We start from the raw sequence: 22,199 nt of genomic DNA, 5'->3' as shown, positions 1-22,199 counted from the left end.
ATCCGAAAATCTTTCGCTTAATTCTTTTACCAAGTTCTGTCAACTCTATGTTTTGGTTTAAAGCTAGTCGTGATGTGTTCTCTGATAAAAAAATTACGCAGTTCTCGGTGCCACGGACCTCACCGTTGTAATAAATAATGACACTAATCTGTCCACTTATTTTCAACCAAATTATTTGTCTAGAGAAATTCGAAAAAAAAACATTATGCAATAAATATAATGTTTCATATAAATATTAACACGAAAAATCATCTTATACCTTCCCTACGAACTTCAATTCTTCTAAACTTCTTCCATTTCTATTGCTCCAACTTATGCCACCAGAGGCTGAAATATGAGTCATTTATTGCATAAGGGATAGCATCACACTCCTTTTTGTAAAATGCCCTAGATAGTGGGGGTTGAAATCTAAAGAGGAAAAATGCTTCAAGCAGGATGCACTATCAGAATCAGTACTGAAAAGGGTGTCCAGCTATAAGCGTTTTTAGTACTTTTGCTGACACTGCATTCTGCTTGGAGTGTTTTTCCTATACAAACCTCAACCTCTACTATTCGGGCATTTTTCACAAACTTTTCAGATATCCCGAGAATCCTGAGATATTTTTCAGAACTGTCTCTTCAAATTTATTATTTCAGAAGCAGCAGTATTTAAAAGGGCGTCCAGCTAGAAGCATTTTCAGTACTTTTGTTAACTGTACATCCTACTTAGGGCGTTTTTTCTCTACAAAACTCAACCCATCTCGTTAAAATTATTTCTTTAGAACTCATCCCCTCAAAATTACTTTTTCAGGTCCCATCTTGTACAAATTATTTTTCAGAACCCCTAAATCCTAAAAATGAAATAAAACCTTAAACCCATAATTAATAAACACTTAAAAATAAATAAAACCCTAAACCTAAACACTTACAAATTAAAAAACTATAAACCCTAATTTCATAAACCCCTAATTAACAATTTGGGCATTGAGAAAAATACGAGCAAAAACATGCTTACATGGAAGCACTTTACTAAAGTGCGTTGAAGTGGATACTTATTAAATGTGGTAGGAAAAAAAGCGCCAAATTGGACGCGCTTTTCTAGTTTTCTCTTAAAAACTACTCCAACTCAATATGCTTTACATAAATCAGTCCATACCTATAAATATCAAGTAAAAGGACCTATTTTCGTAATTTTATTTTAGAAATGAGCTTTCTGATAATTTATTCATAAAAATGATAGAAAAATGTAACAATAAAACATGACTAAGAGAGACAGTTAAAAATTTTAATTTTAATTTTAATTTTAATTCATAAAAATATTTAAAACATTCTTTTAATTTTAATTGACAAAAAATTTAAAAAATTAAATTTAAAAGCAGCTCAAAGCAAATACAAAGCAAAGCTTCCAACTTTTTGAAAAGCCTAAATTCCTAAGCATTAATGGGATTGCAATTTCTTGATCGTCGCCTCAATCTTCTCTTGTCTCCCCTTACTCTTTTCTTTTAGGGTTTCCACTTTATTTAATAGCTCAGTTCCATTTCTTTATTATTATTATTATTATTATTATTATGGAATTCAATAGGATTCTCTAGAAACCGGATCAGTGGATGGATTTTAATGGTTAGTTTCTGTTAATTGATTTCTTCTATTTTTTATTTTTAATTCTGAAGTTGAATTGAGATTTGTATTATATTCTTTTCTGTTTGGTTGATGGAAACCTCGAAGAATTGAAAATTAATTGTTTTAGTGTGTCTTTGCTAGTTCAGTGTTCTAGATCAATTACAGTTTTAATTTCGGTTCTTATTTTCCCGTAGTCTCAGAATTTCAGTGTTCCTTTTGTGAGAAAAAAATGTAGCCAAAAACTTTTTTATTTAATGTTAAACATTATAAACTCTTTCTCGGATATTATCCTGGTTGAAGTGCTTTTGAATTTTATTGATTAACCGAATGCCGACTTTAAATTGATTGAAATCGTTTTTTTGGGTAAGGATCACAGGATTTTTTTATTTTTTGTGGGATATCATCTATAGGTGTTTTAAGTTGGTCTTTTTGGAACACTGCTTTGGGTTTCAAACTTCTTGATAATTGAGAATTGAGTTTTGGGTTGAGGTCTAGTTTGTTGTTTGGTTGCTGGAAAATGTAGGAAAAATCATGTTGATTGGTAAGAATTGTGCCAAAGTGCATCTAGCTGCATGTTGCAACTAATAAAGCTAACTTAGTACTAGAATGTTTGACTCAGGTAGATCATTAGCATTAACTAATTCTGCCCATTTATCTAATTTTTGTTTGTTTGTGCGTTGTATCCTTTGACATCTGATGACGAGCTAGTGCTTTAAAAGTTACACGATTTCCGCTGCTCTTTCTGTTTCTGAAATGTTAGCCTCATTCTTATTTCATAATTTTCCATTGCAGAATGTATTTCTTGGATATTTTGGTAAGTGTTAACGTGCTAAAGTGAGCAAGATTTTTGTATACTGAGCTATAATGTACATCTAGATCTGTGGGTTCATAAGGATTGTATTTATCAACTAAACCAATGGAATCTGTAAGGTGTTGGTTCAACAAGTTGAAGTCTTCAAAAAAGAAAGAAGCTGCAGGTAATGCAAAAGAGGGGTCTAAACCACCAGCAGGGGAAGAGGTACCATCAAATGTCACCAAACAGCGGGTAGAAGCTGCAAAGCAGTATATTGAAAACCATTACAAGAAGCAGATGAAAAGCCTGCAGGAAAGAAAGGAGCGGTATGATTTAAAATCCTTTCTCTTGGAAATTTCCCCATGTATTAGTTACTGTTACTGCATAACTATAATGTTGCAAGCAATGTAACTATGCTGATATTATAAAATGTGTTTGTGATTGGAGGAATGCCGGAAAGTTGTGACAGTTTTCTTCTGAAGAATATGGATGGTGATTTTTGGGTAATTATGATTTTCTGCAGACGAGATATTCTGGAAAAGAAGTTGGCTGATGCTGAAGTTTCTGAAGAAGAACACAATAACTTACTCAAGTATTTTGAGAAGAAGGAGACAGAATACATGCACCTTCAGAGGCATAAGATGGGTGCTGATGATTTTGAGCCATTGACCATGATTGGAAAGGGTGCTTTTGGAGAGGTAATTATATCTTTTTCAATACCTACAACATAATTTAGGTGCTTCTTTTGCTTCTATTTCTGGCCTTGCTTGAATCTACTTGGCAGAAGTTAAGAAAATTTTGTATTTAATTTGTTTACCCTGCCATCAGAACTTGTTATCCTGGGACAATGCTTCTAGGAAGCTTTTAGACGGACAGGCTTCTACGTATTATACTGCTTAGTGTCATTATTTATTTTCAGCTCTTGAACATCTATATCTCCTTTTTATTGATTGATTTTCACTTTCCCCGCAAAAGAAGGAATTTTTCCACAACTACTTTTAACTTCACTTTTTTCTCATTACAGGTTAGAATCTGTAGGGAGAAGGCAACTGGTCATGTTTATGCTATGAAGAAGCTTAAGAAGTCAGAGATGCTTCGTAGAGGCCAGGTATACAATTAAGCCTGCCATGTACTTCTTTGATTTGTTTAGCCATTATTGTAATCTGTTAATTTGCATTTCTAATGTTCAGGTTGAACATGTGAAAGCTGAGAGAAATCTACTTGCGGAGGTTGATAGTAATTGCATTGTCAAACTATATTGCTCCTTCCAAGATGAAGAGTATCTGTATCTCATTATGGAATATTTATCTGGGGGAGATATGATGACTTTACTGATGCGGAAGGATACACTAACCGAAGATGAGGCCAGATTTTATGTTGGAGAAACTGTCCTGGCAATCGAATCTATCCACAAACATGATTATATTCATAGGTGAGTTGACATGACATTGAATCTTGGTACGCTTTATATAATGGTCTTCTTGAGTTTGCACTAATGGGCAAACCCATTCTATATCAAATGTTGCAGAGACATCAAGCCTGACAACCTGCTGCTCGATAGAAATGGTCATATGAAATTGTCGGATTTTGGATTATGTAAACCTTTAGATTGCAGTAATCTCCAAGAAAAGGATTTTTCTACGGCCAACAATCTCAGTGGGGCTCTTCTAAGTGATGGACGACCTGCTGCACCAAAACGCACACAACAAGAGCAGTTGCAGCACTGGCAGAGGAACAGAAGGATGCTTGTAAGTACTTGACTACCATGTAACTAATACAACATAAGTATTGTTATTACTGATGGTAATAGTTAGTTTCAAAGCAAGGAAGTTTTTCCCCGCTTTTCCTTTGTATTCCATTGGTCAGTTTTTGTTTGATTTTCTGAGCATACAAGGCTTATATTTTAGAGCTGTTAGTTGCCTTTGATAATTGTAGGAAAACCGTAAGCTTTCCTCTTTTTCCTGCTAATTTCATAACTAGAAAACTTCTTTCTTTTAATTGAAATGGCAAATGAGTGTTGCTTGAATATTTAAATATTGTAATATCTCAGGCTTATTCTACAGTTGGTACACCTGACTACATTGCTCCTGAGGTTCTGCTGAAGAAAGGATATGGAATGGAATGTGATTGGTTTGTAAATTAACATGATCTCCCTTTATATATATATGTATGAGATATGGTTATAATGATATATTTTGTGGATGCTTTTTAGGTGGTCGCTCGGTGCCATCATGTATGAAATGCTTGTTGGATATCCACCCTTTTATTCTGATGAGCCAATGTCAACCTGTCGGAAGGTCTGTCTTTCCCATTGTGTGTTTATGTGTGTGTTTGATCTTTGTTAACTTCTGTAGCATGACTCTTTATTGTACTTCTTATGTTCTTTGTCAGTGATGATTTAGCATTGCCTGGTTTGATGCTTAATATATATATATTTTGGCTCTAAATTTTCCAGATAGTAAATTGGAGAACACACTTAAAATTTCCAGAAGAAGCGAAACTATCCCCAGAAGCAAAAGATCTTATAAGTAAACTTCTATGTAATGTTGAACAGAGACTTGCACAAAAGGCGCCCATGAAATTAAGGTGTTGTGCGGTGTGTCCTGTGCTAGATTCTTTGATTTGTTTTATAAGAGAATGCAAATTTCAAAGTTAACTGACTGTGTCTGTTATTTCCAGATTCACCCATGGTTTAAGGGTATTGAATGGGACAAGTTATATCAAATGAAAGCTGCATTTATTCCTGAAGTCAATGATGAGTTGGATACGCAAAATTTCGAGAAGTTTGAAGAGGTATATTAGTGTTCCCATGGCTATAAATATGCAATTTTCCGATAAGACGTTCTTATTGCGCTCTTTTCTTTCATGCACCAGGTTGACAACCAAATTCCATCTGCAGCAAAATCAGGTCCATGGAGAAAGGTTAGTAAATTTTCATATATTCTCAATTGCAATGTTTAGAACCAGGAACCTGAGTAATTAGTCATACCATACAAAAATTTTATATCTGCTGAAAGTCCTTGCTGCTGCCATTCTTTAGGACTGGCTGTTTCTTAACCAAGTTCGCTAGAATTTTCTGTTATTGCAGTTTTGGAAATTAATCGGTACCCTTTTTTCGTGTTGGGGGAGTGGAGTAGGGAGGATATTGACTGGTTCTTTTGTCACACCTATACTAATGTAATGTTTGTTGAGGGGAGGTCAGTCTTGCTTTGGGAGACATCTTCTTAGAGTGTCATCCCTCAATGGTGGAAATATTGTGCCCGGGGTATGTTTGGTTTTAGCCTTGGGTTTTGTCTACCGACTCTAAGGAGAGTCTGATGAGTTCATGGAGTTTGAGGAGCATCTTGCCACCAGGGAAATGTTTAGCATTTGGCCTTGGTGGGGTCGGGAGACAGAACCTGGGGCTAAAACCGAGTAGGTTCGCCAGCTCCCAGGACAACACTCTAAGATGTCTCCCAAAGCAAGACCGACCTCCCCTCAACAATGTCATATTTCTATATGTATCTTAAGTTATTGAAATCAAATTTCTAAGCAAAGCAGATATAATAAAGTCTATTGTAAAATATATAATAATATCAAAATCATCCTATTAATCATGGTTAAAAAGGGTAGTAGCTGATAGAACATGCAGAATGGTATTTATTTATTCCCTTTGTTGCAGATGCTTTCATCCAAAGATATAAACTTTATGGGTTACACATACAAGAACGTCGAAATTGTAAATAATAATCAGTTACCCGGCATCGGTAATTTGCTTCCGCCCTTGATTTAGATTTTTTTCCTTTGTGAAGATCATTAGTGCATGTTTTTCTTTATGGTTATTTTGACCAGAGGTTTATCCTCTGCAAATTATATTTTGCATATGACCAAATTTTATTTATTTTTATCTATTGTGCAGCTGAATTGAAGAAGAAGAGCTCAAAACCCAAGAGACCTTCCATCAAATCCCTTTTTGGTAAGATATTTTCACTATTGTTAAGTTTGGGACACTGCAAGCAATGAATGTTAATGTTTTGAAATCGGTAGCATATCAATCAGGCAATGGTTCAGTCTCAATCATCTCGGTCTAACGTTCTTTTGCAGAGGATGAGGTGGCGGCAGCTGCCAATCAACCAGTTCAAGGGAGCTTCTTGAACCTCTTGCCTACGCAAATAGAAGCCCCCGAGGCTGAGAATCATTCGAGAAAATAAACTCGATATCCAAAAGGTAGAATCTTACCTGTCTCTGGTAAGAAAACGAAAGTGGTTTGAGATTTGATCATATTGAATCGGGTAGGAAATTTGTTCTTTTGTAAAATAATATCTGGAAAAGTAAATATTCTTTTCATATTTGTTTGTGTAATTATTCCTTTTTCTGTTTTTGGTTATCTCAATCGATACCCCATTTTTGGTTTATGTAATTGTTATTAAACAGGGCTTTCATTTTACTTCCACGAAATTTGGTTCTAACCAAATCCCAAGTTGTTGGAAGAAATTAACTAAATTAGTGCTAGTTTAATTTAGTTTTAGTTTTAGTTTACACGCTTTCATAATTTTCTTTTATGTTGCTATTTCTGCACTCTCGTATTTAATATTTTATTCAACATCAAGTTTAGGTAATCTAAAATGGATGCAAAAATAATTTAACCATTGAATATATATTAAAAACAAATAATTTGGATAGCATAATGATTTATTTTAGCTTTTTTTTTAAATAGTTGATTTTAATCGTCAACTTTTGAGAATGAATTGTTTTTTTAATAGAAATATGATAAACAATTAAATTATTAAAACTGGTAGTGTATATCATGTTAATTTTTAAAATTTTTAAATGTTTATTGAAATAATATATAAGATTATTAGTGTCATGTCAATATAAAATATATGTAAATATCGTGAGTTAATAGATTTGAATGTGAAATTTAACTTTAAAATGAATTAAAGGTAAAATTGATAAATAAATATAAATATTAAAATTAAAATTATTATTAAAATAACTTTTTGAACCCTAAAAATAAATTTAATTTTTTTTCGAATAAATAATTTCTTATTGTTAAAATACATACTGATAAACTGTAATTTATACATATTTTTACCTTATATTTAACGCATTTTATGGGTGATTTTCCATTGGAATTGGTGAATTCGATGCTCTTAATTCTTTAATTCCATATTTTACACTTAAGAGAGCATATGAGAGTGAAAGGAACGAGAAACGAGCCAAAAACGGAAAAAATGGGCCAAAGTACGAAATCAACACGGCTTGGATCTCCTCACACGGGCAGACCACACGGCCGTGTCAATTTGGCAGGCTCGAGCACGGCCTGAAGTAATCGAACACGGGCGTGTGCCACGGGTCTGTCCCTGCCGAGCCCAAGTTGAGTCCAATTCGAAAAAGGCTAATTTTGAGGGCTTTTAGGCATTCCAAAGCCTCTAAATACACCCTAGAGAAGGAAGAAAAGAGGATGGAGAATAGGGAGTAAATTACTCCAAGGAAGCCGATTGATCCATCTCAGAAGCCGAATTCATCATCAAGACTGAAGATCTCTCCTCAATTTCCCTTCAGGAGTTTTGGGTTTTCTTTATGTTTTGTATTCTTTATTCTTCTGAGATGTTTTCTTATTTAGTTATGAACTAAAACCCCTAAATACCTAAGGGGAATGAAACCTAAGACGAATCTTGTTATTATTTTCTGAATCGTATGATAAATATTTAACTTGTTATTAATTATGTGTTCTTAATTCTTGTTTTGATATCCCAGGATATTGATTCAAGACAAGCTCTTATTCAGAGGAGGAATAGACCCTGTCTAAGGGTACATTTGTCATAATTAAGCGGAGTTGATTGCGTGCCTAGACATAGGGTGACAAAATATTGCCGGATTAGGGTGAAACCAATAAGGGGATCCATAGATCGAGTTAATGCAACCCTAGGGTGTTAATTAGAGAACAGTCTCGGTTATTCAATCTAAGGATTAGACGTTATTAGTCTTGAATAGGGATAATAACATAACTTAGACGTTATTAGTCTTGAATAGGGATAATAACATAACTTAGGGATCTCTACGGAACAAGTTAAATGAATAAATCGTCCAATTCGGAGCCAGAATAACAAGTACAGTCTAGGTGAATTTTTCCTTAGGTATTGTCTTCATTCAATCGATTTTCCCAAAAGTAATTCCCCAATTCCATTCTCTGTGCGTTCTTAGTTTAGATAATTAGTTAGTTAAAACAAAAACCTTTTTATTCTTAAGCTAGATAATAAAAAGATAGTTATTACTAGTACTTTTAGTTCCTTTGGGTTCGACAATCCGGTCTTGCTAAAGCTATACTACTGTTCGATAGGTACACTTGCCTACATCGCAATAATAGTTAGTTCAAGAACGAGTAATTATAAATATTTAAAACCTATCACGAAATCACGCGATCAAGTTTTTGGCGCCGCTGCCGAGGAACTAAGATATTAGGAACGCTCAATTTTTATTACTTTAGTCATTTATTTTTCTTGCAATTTAATTTAATTTTATTATTATTATTATTTATTAATCTACTTTTTCCCTCTCTTGTAGGTTTTTATAGTTTATGACTAGAAGAAACTCGTTAGAACCATTACTTTTTGACGAAGAAATCGATCGTACAGTTCGTAAAAATCAAAGAGAAATAAGGCGAAGCTTAAGATACACAGAGAACGAGCAAGAAGACGATACTCAACCCCCAACCGAAGAGATGGCTGAAAACCAATGCAATCAGCTACCTCCTGCAATTGCGGTTAATCAAAATCCTGCTTCATGCACTATGTATGATTATGCTAAACCTTCTTTAATAGGAACTGAATCGAGCATAGTTAGACCTACTGTAACTGCAAATACTTTTGAATTAAAACCTAACACTATTCAAATGATACAGCAATTTGTTTAGTTTGATGGTTTGCAAGATGAGGATCCCAACGCTCATTTAGCCAACTTCTTAAAATTATGCGATACATTTAAAATTAATGGTGTTTTTGATGATGCCATTCGTCTTCGGTTATTCCCTTTTTCATTGAGGAATAAAGCTAAACAGTGGTTGAACTCGTTACCACGAGGGTCAATTACTACTTGGGAACAAATGACCAAAAAATTTTTACTAAAATATTTTCCGCTGGCTAAAAAGGCTAAATTACGTAATGATATCTCTTTTTTTGTGCAGATGGATTTAGAAACACTCTACGATACATGGGAGAGATACAATGACCTTTTGAGAAGGTGCCCTCACCATGGGTTACCGCTTTGGCTCCAAGTTCAAACATTCCACAATGGTCTAAATCCTTCGACTCGACAAATGGTTGACGCAGCTGCTGGCGGAACCATCAATAATAAAACACCTGAAGATGCTTATGAGTTTATTTAGAAGATGTCACTGAATAACTATCAGTGGCAAGTCATGAGGACAAAGCCAACAAAAACAGTCGGTGCTTATAACGTCGATTCGGTTACCATGCTGTCAAATCAGGTAAAACTCTTGAATAAAAAGATTGATGGTTTTCTTAGTTCTTCGCAGGTTCACCCAGTAATGCAGTGCGAAGCAAGTGGAGGTGGAACAAGCCATTCGGAATACCAACCTTATGGCCACAACATGGATAACGAGCAATTAAACTACATGGGTAATAATCCTTGACCTCAAAACAATCCATATAGTAACACTTACAATGCAGGTTGGAGGAACCACCCAATTTCTCGTGGAGCGGTCAAGGAAATCAAAGACCACAACCACCTCCAGGCTACCAACAACCACCCTACCAACAGGAAAAGAAGCCGAACCTTGAAGAGATGCTCTCAAAGTTTATTTTGGTGTCAGAAACTCGTTTCCAGAACACCGAGACAGCACTTAAAAATCAACAAGCATCGATCCAAGGGCTCAAACTCAGATAGGCCAGCTTTCCAAACTAATTTCTGAATGACCACAAGGTAGCTTGCCAAGTAATACTGAACCCAACCCAAGGGAACAGCTCAACGCAATTAATATCCAAGATGAAGAAGGAGTCGTTGAGCCTGAACCAGAACTGAGGCAAGAAACTGTGGTAAGCAAAGGTCAAGGTGAGGTAGATAACAATAAAAACAAAACGGTGAATGTCGAATATAAACCTCGTGTGCCATACCCCAACACGACAAGAAAAGATCGCTTAGATGAACAACTTGGTAAATTCTTTAAACTCTTAAAAAAATTACATATTAACTTACCGTTTATTGAAGCCCTACCACAGATGCCAAACACAATGAAATTTTTAAAAGAGCTTTTAGCAAATAAGCGAAAGTTGGACAAGGCATCGCATGTGGAGCTAAACGCAGCGTGCTCAGCTATTCTGAAAAATAAACTACCGAACAAACTAAAAGATCCAGGGAGTTTTACAATTCCTTGCTTAATTGGTAGTTTACATGTTAATAATGCATTAGCTGATTTAAGGGCTAGTATCAACGTCATACCTTATAAAATGTTTAAACAACTAGGTCTCGGGAAACCCAAACAGACTAGGATGAACATTCAAATAGCAGACAAAACTATACGATTTCCTAGGGGTATTATTGAAGATGTGCTAGTCAAAATCGATAAATTTATATTTCCCGTTGACTTCATTGTTTTAGACATAGAGGAGGATAGCAATACTCCTTTAATTCTGGGAAGGCCCTTTCTAGCAACTGCTAAAACAATTATTGATGTTGGCACAGATGAACTCACGCTTCGCGTAGGAGACGAAACACTCACCCTTCAAGCTCGCAATTTTGACAACACATCGGAAATTGAAGGTGGTCGTCTAAACCATTCTATTAAAACTGACCACATGATACAACCCACTTTGTAGGAGATAAGTCTAAAGGAAGTACATGAGTCACTCTCAAACAATAGTAAATGATCTATTCATAAAGAACGAAGGCTGCAAATAGAGGAGCTAGATGAATGGCGAACACATAAATCGAGAACACACAATAAATCAAAACTACGCTAAGATGAGTTTGATACCTATCCAAATCAACTTAAAGTTAGAGATAAAGTCTTATTAGATGCCGTAGATCCCCACATTGTCACTACCACACCGAATGAAGAAATCCCTTTTACGGTACTCAGTATTTTTCTATTCGGTACGGTGGAGATGAGTCATCCCAAGTTCGGCATTTTTAAGGTAAACAACACTCGTTTAAAACCTTATTTTAAGATTGATAGTAGGAATGAGGAGTATAAACTCCTCGAACCATTATGATCATTCAACAGCGAGGTAAGTCGAGCTTAGACTATAAATAAGCGCTTCTCGGGAGGCAACTCGAGCACTAACTATATTAACTTCTTTAAAAATTTAGTCTTCTACATCTAACTTACTAACAGAGCTCTTGAATACAGGTTTTCCACAGGGACACGGCCACGAGCACAGGCATGCTTAGGGCAGTGTGAAAACAAGACAAAGATTTCCCCAAACACGGGCTGTGATTAAAGACCACGACCATGCGACATGGCCGTGGTCGAGCATGCCAAAAAAACACCGGCGTGCGACACGCCCGTGTGGAAGAACCATGGGTGAACCTGTTAAAGCAGCACGGGCGTGTGACATGCCCGTGTCTAACACCCATGGTCGAACCTGTTAGATTGACACGAGCGTGGGGATTTCCCACACGGGCGTGAGAGAAGTGAACAATGCCAAACACGACCGTGTGACACGGTCGTGTGCACCCACATGCCCAAGGAACACGGACGTGTTCTAAATGTCAGACGCACCCAAATTCGAAATTCGCGATTCACACGGGTTGAAATTGGGGAACACGGACGTGTGCCCTGGCCGTGTGGCCCAAAATCTATAAATACCCTGCACTATTCACTTTCTTCCCCATTCAAAAACCCTAACCCTAGCCGCTGCAACTCCATACGGCCTCCCTGCCACGCCTGTATGCCTCCTACAACTCCATTCTCGACGCCCAATCTCTTCCCTTAGCGTTTGTTTACTCATTTTTCTTTTATTTCATTGATTTATAATGCTATTTATCATATTAATCTATATTTTTCATGTTATTTCCATATTGATAATCACATAAATTTCATTTATCAAACAAGTTATCATCTTTCTCCTATTTAAAATCTTATTCATTACATGATTCCTACACTTCATTTAATTAGTTAGAAGTGAATAATCATGGCTAGGATAGTTGAAATAATCATGCATATTGTGTTGACATCTCTTTTCATTCATATAGTATTTTGCATTCCATTCGTTGCCATTTTTACTTATATTACCATGCTCATGCCACAAAGAAATGGGTCATTGAACTTATTGTTTTAATTGAATTTAGTAATTATGGCTGAATATATTTATGCATTTTCCTTTTTCGAATTTAGTCGCATTCCTTTTATATATTATAAATTGTCTACTCATCAAAAGACAAATTGATGTTTCCACTTGCAGGTACATAATGTCGTTTTCAAGAAGAAAAAAAATCGTCGTACCTACATTAAAGAAGAGGAAGGGAACGTCCTCTTCCGCAGGTCCAACCGTAAAAATTCGTCACCCTCTCCTACAGTTCCCCCGAGGGCCTCAGGAAGAACTTTTCCAGATACTTGGGCCTGACCTTTAATTGCGGGCCGCTACATTGACTGGGCCACCGTAAAACAAGTTCAGTTGGCTGATACAATTTGGGCCCTCTTAACCACCAACCCTTGGAAGCTGTTCTTTGGGATCATCGAACTAACATACCTCGAGCTCACGATGGAACTATGCTCAACGTTCCATCTTCAGATCGTAATGACGAACTACGATGAACCCGGCACGATGCAGTTTCGCCTAGGCGAGTTAGTCCGCCAACTAAGCGTCTCAGAGTTCGGTGCTGCACTAGACCTATATACGGAGGAGGTCAAGGAGGAAAATGAACTACATGCTCTCGCTCGCTACATACACTTTTCTCCCTCGAAGTGCTGGCACACTTTGGCCCCTGACGCGGCCTCCTACAATCTTAGCCACTCCAAGGAATCAGTTCTCCCACCATCCCTGAGGTACTTACACACTATTTTAACAAACACGATTACAGGGAGGTGAAAGAGCACTGGCGTCGTCAACATCCACGACGCCTACTTCTTATGGTGCATGTCGCACGGGCACGTCATCGACCTTGCCTATTTCATCGCCCTCGCGATTCAGCACTAGATGGAGCGGTATAGGAAAGGGGGTCATCTTCATCGGCCCCTACGTGACTCGGCTAGCGTGACACTTCGGGCTCCTCAACACCGCGGCCCAAGAATCATCCCTCACCCTCATGGGCCAGATGTTTCCACAAGGCATCTCGAGCATGCTTAGCATGAGGATGATCGAGAGGCGCCGAGAAACCTACCCTCCCCAGTATCGTCTCACCCAATCTACCGAGGAGGAAGCCTACGAGGACATTCCTGATGATGTCCCCCCATAGCACGAGGACCCACCGACTCAGCCACCACCACTCTCTCGTCCATTTTATGCGGCGGCTTCATACGCTGACATCTCTAAGCGCCTCACTCGATTCGAGCAACAGTGTTTTCAACGACTTGACAACATTGATGCTACTCTACAGCAGATTTGTCAGCACCTCCACATCTCATCGCCAGTCCCACCTCGCGAACCATCTAGCGATGAAGATGTTTAAAAACATTTATTTATAATTTTATGTTTTTATGTTAATTTTTATTAAAACTACTTTTTATTTTTAGACTTTAGAATTTTATTTTTAATTATTAATTTCAGTTATTTCTTTATGAGTAATTATTCTTCCTAATATCCCCTAAAAAGTTCCTGATTTTATACAGTTATATCGAGCTCTTAAGCTCATCATCACATAGGAACTAAAACTCCACCGGGAAAGGTTCTCCACGATTGCCATGTCCTACTCGACCACGACCATAGCTACCACTGGATATAATATTCTTGTGGCGCAAGACTTATGAACTAATAAACCTCTATGACAGCCGGAGTATCCTCCTCCACTCTCAAACCGATTACTCTCCAAAACTCCAGTTTGAGGAATTCATCATAAAAGAAGTTTCACTTCTCTCCCCATCTTATTTTTATACTCTAATATCTATCTTTGTACATTGAGGGCAATGTACATCTTAAGCGTTGGGGGGTATTTATTTCATTATCAGAAAAATCCCTGAATGTCTGCCTTGTTCCCTTGAAAAGCTCTCATATCATATTTAGGATAAATTTTAATTTATTTATGATTTTGATTTATATATCTTGAATTAAAACATAGGCAATTATGCATTGATTGTTTAAACTTTAAGACATTAGAGAATCAAGCATGATGAGTTGATTTTTAAGAATTTAAAATCTTAGGCAGTTTCCCTAAAGTTTAGGTATTACTTTGAATTGGAATTCACAAGTTTTAACATAAAAAAGCCATAATTTTTGTGAGATTTTTGAGCCTTTTGAGCATCTATTAATTCTTTCATGCTCACTTTTATTATTACTTTGAGTGCGTCAGTATTGAACTGTTATTCTAGAACTTGCTTAATTATGCATATCGAGACCACACCATTTGATTTGATACGTCAAAATGATTAAGGCACTTAGGATTAACCCACTCATGCCATGAAAAGCCTACCTCCATGATTAACCCCTAGTAAACCCCCTTGAGCCTAACAAACCATTCTTTGTATTACCCTTAATATTAACCCTTAACCCATTTTTGTTGAAATCCCCTAAATTAATCCATATTTTTGTTGAGATTTGAGTTGAATGGATTGCTTAGCTATGTTTTGTTGTTAATAGTTAGTCTGTGTTATTTAACTTGTTCTTAAAAAAAAACTATGTATATTTATTAGTAATTCCATATTCTGAGAAGAAGCTCTATTGTACGCAAGTGAAAATTAACTCTTTTTCTAGTTAGGCAATTTTTCAATTCAACCTCGATTCTAACCCTTTCTTTCAGCTTGTGAACACACCCCTTAACCAAGCCTCATTACAACCCTCTAAAGACCTTTTAATTGATATATCATCTTAAATTATAGTGGTGGAGATTTGATTTTCATGCAAGCCTATGGTAATGACTTTTCATTATTGACTATTGAGTGCTTAATTTATTGTCCTTAAACACCTCGAGTGATTTGAATGAATCTTTAGTGAGGATGTAAAACTCTGTGATATTCTAAATCAAAGGTAATTACTTAGATGAGGGGAGACACCTATGTTTGCATGAATAAAATGCTCAATTTGGAATATTTGGAACTTTTATTATCTTTTAGTTGAATTCTCAATGTATGATTACTTATGGATTAATGTGAGATATTATCGATAGAAATTACAAGTTGAGAATAATTTATTTTAATTATGAGTTGAGAATTTTACTTGAGAACAAGCAAATGCTTAAGTGTGGGGGTATTTGATAAATCATAATTTATACATATTTTTACCCCATGTTTAACACATTTTATGGGTGATTTTCCATTGGAATTGGTGAATTCGATGCTCCTAATGCTTTAATTCCAAGTTTTACACTTAGGAGAGTATAGGAGAGCGAAAGGAACGAGAAATGGGCCAAAAACGGAGAAAATGGGCCAAAGTATGAAATCAACACGGCCTGGACCTCCTCACACGGGCAGACCACACGGCTGTGTCAATTTGGCAGGCTCGAGCACGGCCTGAAGTAATCGAACAAGGGCGTGTGCCACGGGCGTGTCCCTGCTGAGCCCAAGTTGAGTCCAATTCGGAAAAGGCTAATTTTAAGGGCTTTTAGGCATTCCAAAGCCTATAAATACACTCTAGAGAAGGAAGAAAAGTTTATTGATCTCTCTCAGAAGCCGGATTCATCATCAAGACTGAAGATCTCTCCTCAATTTCCTTTCAGGAGTTTTGGGTTTTCTTTATGTTTTGTATTCTTTATTCTTCTGAGATGTTTTCTTATTTAGTTATGAACTAAAACCCCTAAATACCTAAGGGGAATGAAACCTAAGATGAATCCTGTTATTATTTTCTGAATCGTATGATAAATATTTAACTTGTTCTTAATTATGTGTTCTTAATTCTTATTTTGATATCCCAAGATATTGATTCAAGACAAGCTCTTATTCAGAAGAGGAATAGACCCTGTCTAAGAGTACATTTGTCATAATTAAGCAGAGTTGATTGCGTGCCTAGACATAGGATAACAAGATTTTACCGGATTAGGGTGAAACCTAATAAGGGGATCCATAGATCGAGTTAATGCAACCCTAGGGTGTTAATTAGAGAAAAGTCTCGGTTATTCAATCTAGGGATTAGACGTTATTAGTCTTGAATAGGGATAATAGCATAACTTAGGGATCTCTACGGAACAAGTTAAATAGATAAATCGTCCGATTCGGAGCCAGAATAACAAGTACAGTCTAGGTGGATTTTTTCTTAGGTATTGCCTTCATTCAATCGATTTTCCCAAAAGCAATTCCCCAATTCCATTCTCTGTGCGTTCTTAGTTTAGATAATTAGTTAGTTAAAACAAAAACCTCTTTATTCTTAGGCTAGATAATAAAAAGATAGTCATTACTAGTACTTTTAGTTCCTTTGGGTTCGACAATCCGGTCTTGCTAAAGCTATACTACTGTTCGATAGGTACACTTGCCTACATCGCAATAATAGTTAGTTCAAGAACGAGTAATTATAAATATTTAAAACCTATCACGAAATCAAGCGATCAATACCATATTGACCTGTGATATTATGATGCTTTTGATCTGTTCTAATATTGTATTTTCTTATAGATTCAAGATGTTGGCTGAATCAAACCAGGCTATGGTTAAAGAGGCTGGAAGTATTGTTCAAGCTTCAAATCCTGAAGCAAGTAATAGTGTGTCAATTCCACAGTCTTTTGGTGCTGAAATGAAAAATGTATTCTTCGAAATGGTGAATCAGTGGTTCACTGAGTTCAGGCAAGCGAATCTTGCAACTCAATCTAACACCTGTGAGTTCCTTTCACACTTATTAGGAAACAATTTCTTGGTAATTTTTTATTGAATACAAACTTCACATTTATCCATAAACTCATCATTATTTAGATTGATATAACCATTCTTTTACACATATTGTAAAGTTTTAAAATTAAAATGTGTTAGACGTGCATGCCATTAAGGATAAGATTCAACAATGTAAGCAGAAGAATTGGCTTTATTCATATCAATGCTCAACTTGAACATGCCCTCGTCACAATATCCTTTTCCTACATGTATATCACCCTTAAGTAAGACTAACTTATTAGATTCCAAGATAACCTTGAACCTCTTATTACAGAGAAGACTCACAAACACTAAATTCTTTCTCACGTCGAGAACATGCAAGACATTGATCAAAGTCAATTTCTTCCCGGATGTGAAGTTGAGTTCCACTGTCCCTTGATTGAGTACCTTAACCGATAAATAGTTGCCCATAAGTATTTCATGGTTTACCACTAGTTCATAACTCTTGAATTGTTATCGATCATTACACACATGGGCAGTAGCTCCGGAGTCAAGGCACCAATTATGGGACTTATCGGTTATGGTTATGTCTAGTTTGGTAATCATACCAATCTCTAAAATCTTGATCCCTTTCGTAACCATGGCCACTAAGTTCATGTCCTCCACCATATTGGCTTTGAAAGTTGTGGCATCTTGCTCCTTTTTGAGAAGTGTACAATCCTTAATGTAGTGTCCTTTCTTATTGCAATTACAACAATTACGGGATTTTTTCTTCTTGTCTTACATGTCCTTGGTCTCGAATGTGGCCTTTCGCTTTCCATTTCGAGAGTTCTTGGACTCACTTACATAGTTCACTTTAGAACTTTGGGGAAGATACACTGCATCATGCTTCCGGGTTTCCTCTTCAATATGCAAATGCCTAAGTATTTTCTCCATAGTGAAGCCCTCTGTCATATGTAGAAGTTTCTTCGATAATTATTCTAAGACGAGGGCAACTTTAAGATGATAGCCCAGACTTGAAACAATTCTGGAATAACAACTTTTAGGTCACGAAGCCTGCTTACAAAGACTTGTAGTTCATGGACTTGATCCATGATTGGGATACTATTGAGCATTTTGAATTCGAAATACTTCATCATTAAAAATTTATCGGTATCTTGTTGCTCGATGTTGTATTTCTCTTCAAGACTTCCCATATTTCCACCAGGGATTGTATCGACATGTAGAGATCATACAATCAATAGGACAAGGTGTCGAGGTTGTGTTTATGACATATCAAATTGTTTTCCTTGCGCGTCTTCTTGAGTTTGGCCACTTTCTCAATTTCCTCGGAGTTTGCATTGAGGGTGGGATCCTTCACGAGTTGTAGGTTTGGATCCAGAACGTACGCCACATTCAAGACGGTAAGAAAAAACAACATCTTATCCTTCCTGCAATTGAAGTTTTAGCTGTCAAATCGATCAAGTTTCACAAACTTTTGGTTCATCACTTTGAATGTGGTAGTAGCCTCCGTCGCCATTCCCAAATTTATCTATTTGATTGTTGGAGAATTTGAGTAGGGACAATAGATCCGTAGATGATATGAAATTAAAACAATAGACTTCGAGGCGCGGGTGACGCTTTTCAAAGAGAACAATTTGCCCCTACACAATGTTACTAGAGGGTTAAGACAAAGGTCCTCCCGATGTACAGCAAAGTTTTTTTATTTCCTTTGATTATAAAAATCGCGGAATTCCCTAACTCTTACTCTACTTTCTGAAATTGAATTGATTGTAATGATCTATTTTGAGCACCATAGTCACTCTATCTATATGCACTCAATTGACACTACTGAAGAGCCATAACTCTTCGTATTGGACATACTTCTTAGAAGCAACAAGTCCCATGGAAATCAAATGTGTCCATTGGATGAATGAATCATATCACTTTCTAATTCGAATAAGTGCTCATAAATCACACTAAATGATCCATTAATAATATCTAATAAATTTAAAATCTACAGTTTCCAACATAAAAGATTATAAAGAAAGAAATTTATATCATTCTAATAGCCCATTTTACATCAAATTTGATATGTTTAGACGTTTGTTTTGTTTTTTCGTGACAAAATAATTTTAATTATTTGATTTTTTTGTCATATTTCAATTTTCATAGTTTGCATAATTATTTTCAAATAATTCAATATTAAATTTAATATTTATTTATTTAAAAATTTAATCTTTCTTTCGCGAACATATTCTAGTATCTATTTTAAAGTAAAGCAAATAAAATCCCATGCTAGAATTAGAGAATTTGAAGGATGGATTTAATGACAACTCAGCAATGTCATTTTTTATTTTCTTTAAGTCATTTAATAAACAGGGATATGTTCCTTTTTCTTTTCTGAGAAAGAAATGAAAATAACTAAAAAAAAGTTGTTTCTAAGTATATATACACTTTCATACGGTAATGATTTGTATACGTTGGTATATTTTATTGTATTTATGTTATTTTTTATATTGTCCAACATATTATAAAGTTTTATATAACTTTTACACATTAATAATTTGTTTTATACAAATTTGCATATATATTATTTTCACGTTGTGTACAATTTATCATGATGATTTAGTTTAGAATGATTTATTTGCTTGTATCTAGGCCAGACCCTGGGATCGTTTGGGAGTGCGGCTACCCAAGGTCTAGCGTTGGAAGGGGTCTAAAAAACAATTTTCTTCAGCTATTAAGGTGAAAAAAAAATCATCAACCTTTTAAAATTTTTCATCAATGCTTCATTGTAGGCAAAAGAAAAAAAAAGCAGCCTCCATTTTTTATTTTATTTTATATATATTTTTTAAAAAGAGACCCCAATTTATTATTTCGCTTAAGGCCCTAAAAATATCAAGAATAGACCTGCTTGTGTCTTATTCTTGTGTCTCAATTCAATTTATATTTTGCATAATTAATCATAGATATATAAACTAAATAAAAATATATAAGTTCTTTTTGAAGCATTTTATAAATTTATTAAAATTTCTTATTAATAATTATTTTTATATAAATTTTACACATTTATGTATGTTAGGTGTTTAAATTATTTGTTGTATATTTTGTCTCATATTTAAACTTATTTTATATTTTACATGATCTAGTTCAATTTTAATTATAAATATAGTATTTTTACTTTAAAAATTGAATCGTTATATTTGCCATAAATTAACAAAAATAGGATATTTAAAATTTTAATTTAGCTTTCGAAGCGTAGAAAAATCTTGAAGCTTGAATTGGATAAATTGGATTAGGTTTTTTTGGATCAAGGGTTTTTTTTTTCCAACCCATGAGAGATTAAATAGTTGAATTTGATTACTTTTGAGGCATATTTCTAGGATTTTTTTTTTGTTATTTTTGTGCTATGTATCAATTTATATTATATTTTTATATAATTATTTTGATTTCTTTTAAAGAAAATTTTATATTTTTATCTTAATCATTATATCGATCTTAACTATTTGTTCATAATCTTTTTACATAATTTATCTTTAAATTATGATTTATTGTATGAGATTGAGAAAATCCTGGAATGATTTTCTACAATCTTTAGACTGAAAATATAAATTAAAAAGTAATTTTAAAACTATCAACTAAATTTTATTATTAAATAATTTAATCTAGATATTTGTTAATAACAACATTTATTATAAAAATTAAACACATTAATATTGCGGTGAATTACTCAAAAATGTTGATTTTTAATCATAATTATGGGATTAGGTTAAGTTTTGAAAAATTTACCCGATTAGATTGATTTTGAGAAAATGTGTCCAGTTGGGCGTATTTTAAGTGGATATGGCAGGAAAGCGCTTCCAACTGAATGTGCTTTCAGCTTTGGATAGATATTTAAATGTTAGTGCTTTTATCCTTGAGTTTTAGGTTTGATTGCTCTCCCACTCACATTTGTATTTTTTATTTCATGTTGCTTTAAGCTTTTTAATTTTTTAATTAATGTTTTTTAACATATTAGTTTTTTCGTTACATTGTTAGATAGTTGTAATTACATCCTTGAGTCTCAAGCTGGATTCATCTACTACTCACATTTGTATTTTTTGTTTCATGTTGCTTCAAGCTTTTTAAATTTTAATTAATTTTTTTAACATATTAGTTCTTTGGTTAGATGATTAGATAGTTGTTGTTACATCTTTGAGTCTCGAGTTTGATTTCTCTCCTACTCAAATTTGTATTTTTTATTTCATGTTGCTTGAAGCTTTTTAAATTTTTAATTAATGTTTTTTAACATATTAGTTTTTTCGTTAGGTGATTACATAGTTGTAATTACATCCTTGAGTCTCGAGTTGGATTCCTCTACTACTCACATTTGTATTTTTCGTTTCATGTTGCTTCAAGATTTTTTAATTATTTTGTAACGCCCCAAATTTCTTTAATTTCGACTTTTGTAATTGTTGAGCAGGGAAATAACTGAACAACTGGGTCTGTGTTATTATTGGCTTTAAACGTGTTGGTTTAAGTGGTTATGTGCTCTGGGGTGTGTTTGGGAGGTCCTAAGTTCAAGCTTTAACTTGGGCTAAATTTTGGGTTTTATTTGAATAAAGTCTGACTTTAGGTCAGTGGGCTTATAAGGAATTGTTGGTAAAAACCTAACAGAATGGGCCTGCTAGTCTAGTGGTTAGGTGGCAAGGGAATACGCTTAGGGTCAGGGGTTTGATTCCTTACAGTGGCGATGGAATTATTTTTGCTGCAAGTTGCAATTAAGAGTTGGGCTTATCAGAAATCTAAGTTGGGGTTTTAAGAGAAATTAGGGTTTATTCCCTTTTTTTTGGAATAAAGGCATTCTTTTTGTTTTCTGCTGTATTTTCTTTTGTTTTCCCCCAAAAAAACCTTACTGCCGAAAATCATCTTTCTCCTTCCCCTCTTTTTTGTTTT

At 35.0% G+C, this 22,199-nt stretch overlaps 1 non-coding gene and 1 pseudogene across 1 annotated transcript; one reads left to right on the top strand and one right to left on the bottom strand.

Moving 5' to 3' along the window:
* Positions 1-1,375: 1,375 nt before the first annotated feature.
* Positions 1,376-6,893, top strand: LOC107897885 (serine/threonine-protein kinase tricornered-like; annotated as a pseudogene).
* Positions 6,894-9,524: 2,631 nt separating this feature from the next.
* Positions 9,525-9,631, bottom strand: LOC121209307 (small nucleolar RNA R71). Its single transcript, XR_005904423.1, has one exon. It is a non-coding gene; the product is annotated as a small nucleolar RNA R71 (small nucleolar RNA).
* Between the last annotated feature and the right edge of the window lie 12,568 nt (positions 9,632-22,199).

Source organism: Gossypium hirsutum, chromosome A10 (assembly GCF_007990345.1).
Source record: "Gossypium hirsutum isolate 1008001.06 chromosome A10, Gossypium_hirsutum_v2.1, whole genome shotgun sequence".
Classification (NCBI taxonomy): domain Eukaryota; kingdom Viridiplantae; phylum Streptophyta; class Magnoliopsida; order Malvales; family Malvaceae; genus Gossypium; species Gossypium hirsutum.
Note: the sequence above shows the minus strand (reverse complement) of the source record. Positions and strands in the feature narration are given on the sequence as shown.